Below are 7,872 nucleotides of genomic sequence, written 5' to 3'. Positions count from 1 at the left end.
GGGTCATCTTGGAACAGTTAGGAGCTGTCTAGATTTAGGTTAACCCTAGGATAGATTGAGTTTAATTTATTGTTTCACTTGTTTGAAAAAAAAAAAAAATTATTAAAATTTAAATTAATTTGGTTACTTTTCTTTAGATTTAGGACTCCTTAGGATCTTCTCTCTTTAGAATTTTTTCTCTTTCTTTTTCTTATACATAAAAATTTTATAAAAAAAAAAAAATTGTATAAACATCGAGAACTATACACCTCGTGTGTGGAGAAGAGTGTCGGGTCGTCTAGTTAGAATTGAGTCAATTCCTGTTGTTCCAATGGCTGAACCAATCCAACCCATGACCCTTAAGGATTTGTGTTATCCAGTTGGCTCCATCCAACCATCTTGTATCAGGTTGCCACAACCCACAGCTAACAATTTTGAAATCAAACCTCAAATCATAAATATGCTTCCAAAATTCACAGGATTAGAGGATGCTTATATATTTATTAGAGAATTTGAGGAGGTATGTGCAACCATGAAACTGCAATTAACAGAGAATGAGGTCAAACTTAGATTAATCAACTTTGCCCTTAAGGACAATGCTAAGAAGTGGCTTTATAGTCTGCCAAACTATTCTGTCACTACCTGGGAGGGCTTTGTGAGAACATTTTTAAAAAAGTATTTTCCCCATCATAAAACAGCTAGGATTAGGAATGAAATAAATCAATTTTACCAACTAGCTGGTGAATCATTTTGGAAGTACTTTGATCGTTTCAAGAATCTTTTGACCCAATGCCCACACCATGGAATAGAAACTTGGAGACTATGCCAGATCATCTATGAGGGGTTAGATTCAAACTCAAGAACCATGCTAGAGTCCATGTGCCAAGGCCAATTTATGGACAAAGAAACTACTGAAGCTTGGCAATTCTTAGAAGATCTAGCCGAGAAAAATTTACAGTGGGAAACAACTAGGGAACCTGATAAAGCTACACTTTCAAGAGGAGGAATGCATCAAATTCAACCAACCCTAGCATCAGAGGCCAAGATTGCAACCTTAACACGTAGATTGGAAGCCTTAGAATTACAGAGACCAGCCAATGTAAATCAAATATCTGCACCCATGTGTAAAGGGTGCAATGCACCAGACCATGTCTTAGAAGAATGTTCCTACTCGAATGAGTGTGCACAGGTGAATGCCACCTATCAAGGACCATTGAACAATCCTTATGCACCCACATATAACCCAGGTTGGAGGAATCACCCGAATTTCTCATGGTCCCAGAATCCTAATGTAGGCAATCCAAATTTCAATCAGCAAAATCTAAGGTCCAACCCAGTAATGAACAACCCACCAGGCTTCCATGATAATGACAAGAAAATTACCTCTTTAGAGAAAAGCCTAGAAGCCATGATGAAGACACATACCAGCTTTATGCAAACCACGGGTCAACTCATAAATAATAACACCCAAGCTATAGCCCGTCTGGAAATGCAAGTAAGTCAGCTGGCTTCGACCATTAGTGAACGAGAACATGGTAGGTTACCTAGCCAACCTGAGCCAAATCCTAGGAACCAAAATGGTCCACGACCCCAACAAGGAAACCAAGTTAATGGTGTAAATGCCATTCATACCTTAAGATCAGGAAAACAAATAGACAATAAGGTAGTTGCACTTGATGATATAGATGACTCATCTGCCGAGTCACCTTCTAAAACTACTACCTTTCAACCTCAAGCACCAGAAACTGAAAATTCACCTAGTCCAGTACTTAAAAGTCCTAGAGCTCCTTTTCCAAACAGACTGAAATCTAATAAATCTGAACATTTAGACAAAATTTTAGAGGTATTTAAACAAGTCCAAATTAATATTCCTCTTTTAGATATAATCCATCAGGTTCCAACTTATGCCAAATTTTTAAAAGATCTCTGCACTAGGAAAAGGACCACTAATGTACCAAAGAAAGCATTTTTGGCTGCAAGTGTCAGTTCATACCTATCTAGCCATGTGCCAATTAAATATAAGGACCCTGGAGCTCCAACAATTTCTTGTGTTATTGGAGAAACCAATATAAAAAAGGCCTTGCTAGATCTAGGAGCTAGTGTGAATATCCTTCCATATTCGGTGTATGAACAACTAGGATTAGAAAAACTTCAACCTACTGGGATCACATTACAGTTAGCCGATAGATCTCTCAGGATCCCTAAGGGAATGGTCGAGGATGTTCTGATAAAGGTTGAAAATTTTATTTTTCCTGTAGATTTTATTGTTTTAGAGACTGAGCCAGTTGCGAATCCTAAAGGACATATACCTGTCATTTTAGGAAGACCATTCTTAGCTACGGCCAATGCTGAAATCAATTGTCGAAATGGTCTAATGAAGTTATCCTTTGGGAATATGACCATTGAGCTTAATGTTTTTAACTTAGAACAGGAATCCTCTTCTCATGCTGATGTCAATGTAGTCCAAGATGGTATTTATGAATCCATTGACATTAGTGATGATGAAGTCGACCTAGAGTCTAACCCCTGGTTAATCCATGAGTCTGAGGATGTCAATGAAATACTTAAAGAAAATCAGATTAATCAGGAATCGACACTTCCTACTGAACCAATCATTGAGATGGTGAACTCATCACCTAAACCATCGATAGAGGAAGCACCCATTTTAGAACTGAAGCCCCTCCCAGAACATCTCAAGTATGCATATCTAGGACCCAAAGAAACTTTGCCTGTAATTATTGCATCAGACCTAGATCCCAAGCAAGAGGAGGAATTATTGTCAGTTCTAAAAGCAAATCAAGAAGCAATAGGTTGGACCATAGCAGATATCAAAGGAATAAGCCCTTCTATAGTTCAACATAGAATATACTTAGAGGAAGAGGCTAAACCAACAAGAGAAGCCCAAAGAAGGCTTAATCCAGTTATGAAGGATGTAGTTAAAAAGGAGATTCTGAAACTCCTAGATAGTGGAATAATTTATCCTATTTCTGATAGCTCTTGGGTAAGCCCAGTTCAAGTAGTACCCAAGAAATCTGGGGTAACAGTGGTCCAAAATGATGCAAACGAACTTATCCCAACTAGGACCCAAACAGGATGGAGGGTCTGTATAGACTATAGAAAGTTGAATGCTGCGACAAGGAAAGATCACTTTCCTTTGCCATTTATTGATCAAATGTTGGAAAGACTAGCCGGACAAGAGTTTTACTGTTTTCTTGATGGATACTCCGGTTACAACCAGATCCCCATAGCCGCTGAAGATCAAGAAAAGACTACATTCACCTGTCCATTTGGTACTTTTGCCTATAGACGAATGCCCTTTGGACTATGTAATGCACCGGCAACCTTTCAGAGATGCATGATCAGCATGTTTTCAGATATGATAGAACGATTTCTAGAAATTTTTATGGATGACTTTTCTGTTTTTGGTCTAACCTTCTCCGAGTGTCTGAATCACCTGCAATTAGTTCTAGAACGATGTAAGGAGAAGCACCTAGTTCTCAACTGGGAAAAATGTCAGTTTATGGTCAAACAGGGAATAGTTCTTGGCCATGTCATTTCTAAAAAGGGGATTGAAGTGGACAAGGCCAAAATAGATCTAATTGCAAGTCTTCCACCACCTAAATCTGTGAAAGAAATACGTTCATTTTTAGGTCATGCTGGATTCTATAGAAGGTTTATTGCCAACTTTAGCAAAGTAGCACGTCCACTGACTAATCTTTTGGCAAAGGATACCAAATTTGAATTTACTCATGAGTGCTTGGAATCCTTTGAATTTCTAAAAAATGCACTTGTATCAGCTCCAATCATTCATCCTCCTGTCTGGTCTGAACCATTTGAATTAATGTGTGATGCGTCCGATCATGTTGTGGGCGCAATCTTAGGTCAACGAATAAATAAGCTGCCTAGAGTGATATATTATGCAAGTAAAACCTTAAATGATGCGCAGCTTAACTACACCACAACTGAGAAGGAGTTCCTTGCCGTTGTCTTTGCTTTAGAGAAATTTAGATCTTATTGGTTGGGACCCACACCATTGTTTACACCGATCACTCAGCCATTAGACATCTCCTAGCAAAGAAGGATGCCAAGGCACGTTTAATCAGATGGATTTTGCTCCTTCAAGAATTTGACCTAGAAATTAGGGACAAGAAAGGCACTGAGAACGTTTGTAGCAGATCATTTGTCCCGAATTCCAGTTGCACCATCTAGTGAGCCACCCATCAATGAATCTTTTCCAGATGAGCAACTCATGTCTGTGTCTACTGAACCTTGGTTTGCTGATATTGTAAATTATTTAGCCATAGGCAAGATACCTTCTCATTGGACTAAGCAGGATAAATATAAATTCTTTGCCCAAGTGAAGTATTTCATTTGGGATGATCCTTATCTTTTTAAACAATGTCCTGATCAAATTATTAGAAGGTGTATCCCAGATAACGAAGTCATGAATATTTTATCTTTTTGTCATGATCAAGCATGTGGGGGTCACTTCGCGTCTAAGAAAACTGCTGCTAAGGTTCTCCAATGTGGTTTTTATTGGCCCAATTTGTTTAAGGATGCTTATGAATATTGTAAAAGTTGTGCTCAATGTCAGAAAATGGGTCGAATCACCAAGCGACACATGATGCCACTCAACCCAATCTTGGTAGTTGAAGTTTTTGATGTTTGGGGAATCGATTTCATGGGACCATTTCCAAATTCCTTTGAAAATAAATATATTCTAGTAGCAGTTGATTATGTTTCAAAGTGGGTAGAAGCAATTGCATGTAGAACACCCGATAGCAAAATGGTCATTAAGTTTCTTAAAGAAAATATTCTCTCCCGTTTCGGTATTCCTAGGGCAATCATTAGTGATCGGGGAACCCATTTTTGTAACCGACCTTTTGCAACATTGATGAAAAAGTATAATGTCACCCACAAATTGACCACACCATATCATCCTCAAACTAGTGGACAAGTTGAAGTGTCAAACCGACAAATCAAACAAATTCTGGAAAAAACTGTTAGTGCCAATAGAAAGGATTGGTCTTTGAAATTAATTGATGCACTTTGGGCATACCGAACCGCTTTCAAGACCAATCTAGGAATGTCTCCTTATAGGATTGTGTTTGGTAAACCATGTCACTTGCCTATTGAGATAGAACACAAAGCCATGTGGGCCATCAAACAACTAAATACAAATTTGAACGACGCTGGAAACCATAGAAAGCTTCAGTTGAATGAATTAGAAGAACTTAGAAATGAAGCCTATGAAAATGCAAAGATATACAAGGAACGAACCAAAGCATTTCATGATCAATCAATTATGAGAAAAACTTTCAATATCGGACAAAAGGTACTCTTATATAACTCTAGATTACATCTGTTTCCAGGAAAGCTTAGGTCTAGATGGACAGGACCATTTTTAGTAAAGGAAGTTTTTTCACACGGAGCTGTTGAGATTGAAAACCCAAGTAATGGTGTTATCTTTAAAGTTAATGGTCAACGATTAAAACCATTCTTGGAATTACCTGTCAAGACTGTTGAAGATGCCATGGTTCTTTATGAACCAACTTATTCTGATTAAGTTGCTTCGAGGTTTGGTCTGGCTGAAGACATAAAACTTAGCGCTTCTGGGAGGCAACCCAGCTTATTTAATTTCTAATGCTTTCTTTGTTTTCAGTTTGCTTAGGACAAATAAATTAGATAAACTCCATTGGGACAATGTCGGTCAAGTTGAGGGGAGAGCTTGAACAAAATCAGGTGTTATCATTTCCTTTTCCTTCCACTATGAGTTATTTCTTGCATTTAATATATTATGTAAAAAAAAAAATAAAAAAAAAATAAAATATATATATATATATATATATATGAAATAAATTAATCTATAAAAGAAATAAGAGTAAGTTAGAAAGTATTTGCTAATGTAGTGAGTCACGGAGAAGATTAGCTGGTTAGACTCTTGGTGGCTTAGGTCATTTAAAGACTATTAGCACTTTCAATTGCACATGCACACTAACAAGGTAAAGTAGGTGTTAATTGTAAGGCCAATTAAGGAATTTGAGTATTATTTAAATTAGATAATTTTCTCTACACCCCAATTGAAGAAATTTGAATTTAAGGAAAGAGCTACCTGCCTGAAATAAAATGCAAAACACAGAGTAAATGTGGATTGCCCTAAGCCTAGTAACCGGGTCTCTTCACCTAAGTCAAGTGTTGAGATTCGCGTCAAACGGTGGTGGGAAGGCCAGGATGCTCAGTAAAAAAAAAAAAAAAAAAAAAAAAAAAAACAGTGTGAAAGCTACCTTAGTTCTTTGTTTAATCTGGGGTGTATAGAAAATTAATCGAACTAAGTTATGAAAAATGATACAATTGGCCTGTACAAGTTAATACTGAAATACTAAGTTAGTTATCACTCACACAAGTGCTATAAAACTTTAAGTGTACTCTAAGAAAGCTTCTAAGTAGACTGACTACCGATTCTAATTCGAAGCTCATTACTTAGTAATACTAGAAAACTTCTTGAATTTCGATCTTAAATTAATTTGCAAAGAAAGGATCTTTTTGAATATGATCTTATTTTGGTACATTGCTAAGAGACTAGCAATGATTAAGTTGGGGGGTGTGATTTATATCACAAATTGACATAAAAAGTATCAATTAATATCTAAATTATCTAACTTTATTAAGAAATTGATACTTGTTATTATATTTTGCAGAAGAAGAGATCATCAATAGAAAGAACAAGGAAAGAGGATTCCAACGGCGTAAATTTTATGCAAAACGGAGTTAAATTGACCCAAATTGAAGAATGAAGAAAGAAGACTCAATTGGGTCAAACCCGAGTCAAATCAGATCAAAATTGGTCAAAAATCAACTGATTTTGGTGATCTGGTTAGCCGCCTGGTCCACAGCAACAGGCGCATGGACCATGGACCCATCGGCGCACCATAAACCCCCTAAAAACCTCCTTAGTCCCACATCGAAAGTTTTGAAAACCTTATAACCCCCAAATGCCTATAAAAAGCCCCCAAAGGCCCTTTTTTATGTATTCTTCCTTCCGATCAAGCTTGTAACCCTAGATAGTGGGGTTTTTAGCTCTCTTTTCAAGCCTCGAGCTTTGAGTTTTTGTAATAAATTTTTTTTTATATATAAAATCTTATTTTTATGCAATTTCATCTCTTTACATTATGCAATTTATTTTTCTTGCAATTAGGATAGTTTAATTTATGCAATTTTAATTTTATGCAATTAGGTTAGTTTAAATTATGCAGTTTAAATTTATGCAATTAGGATAGTTAATTTATGAAATTAGGGTAGTTTATTTTTCTGTATTTAAATTTTGTAAGTAGATTTAGATCATGTCTAGCTAAGCATCCCTTCTAGGGTTTGCGATTGAAGCTAGATCATGAGTAGGGATTTTACATAGGGTTCTTTCTTTTTCTTAGGGTTTCTTTTTCTTCCTCTTTTGCCAAGAATTTTTGATGAACTACAGTTGGGTCAGAGTCCCTTCATAGTTCATGCTTGATTCAGTGCATAGGAGGAGAAAACCCTAAGGGATCCTAGTTACTACTCCCCTGTAAAGAATCTTGATGGGTTATCGTTGGGCCTTAGTCCCTTCATAATCTATGCTTGGGAAAGACAAGAGGAGTAGTCGTTAGGATCAATAAGAAAAATTCTAGGTAGAATTCCCTAATCTAGATCTAGTGGATTCAAAAACCCTAGATCCTTAGTCTTATTGTCTTTAGCAAACAACTTTCGACTTTCGATTTTTGTTAAAGCTCGCTTGAGCATAGATTTGAAAATCATTTTTAAAACCAAGTCTCTGTGGGATCGACCCGTACTCGCTGGTCGTGCTACTCTGCACACCGTGCTTCGCGCGGTTTATTTACAAATTTTAAGATTTGAACATCA

The 7,872-nt window shown here is 36.8% G+C and overlaps 1 non-coding gene across 1 annotated transcript; it reads right to left on the bottom strand.

Annotated features, from left to right (window-relative positions):
• Positions 1 to 679: 679 nt before the first annotated feature.
• On the bottom strand, positions 680 to 786 carry LOC140856763 (small nucleolar RNA R71). The gene has a single exon (XR_012140366.1). It is a non-coding gene; the product is annotated as a small nucleolar RNA R71 (small nucleolar RNA).
• Positions 787 to 7,872: the final 7,086 nt, after the last annotated feature.

Source organism: Elaeis guineensis, chromosome 3 (genome assembly GCF_000442705.2).
Source record: "Elaeis guineensis isolate ETL-2024a chromosome 3, EG11, whole genome shotgun sequence".
Classification (NCBI taxonomy): domain Eukaryota; kingdom Viridiplantae; phylum Streptophyta; class Magnoliopsida; order Arecales; family Arecaceae; genus Elaeis; species Elaeis guineensis.
This window is presented reverse-complemented; position numbering and strand designations above follow the sequence as displayed.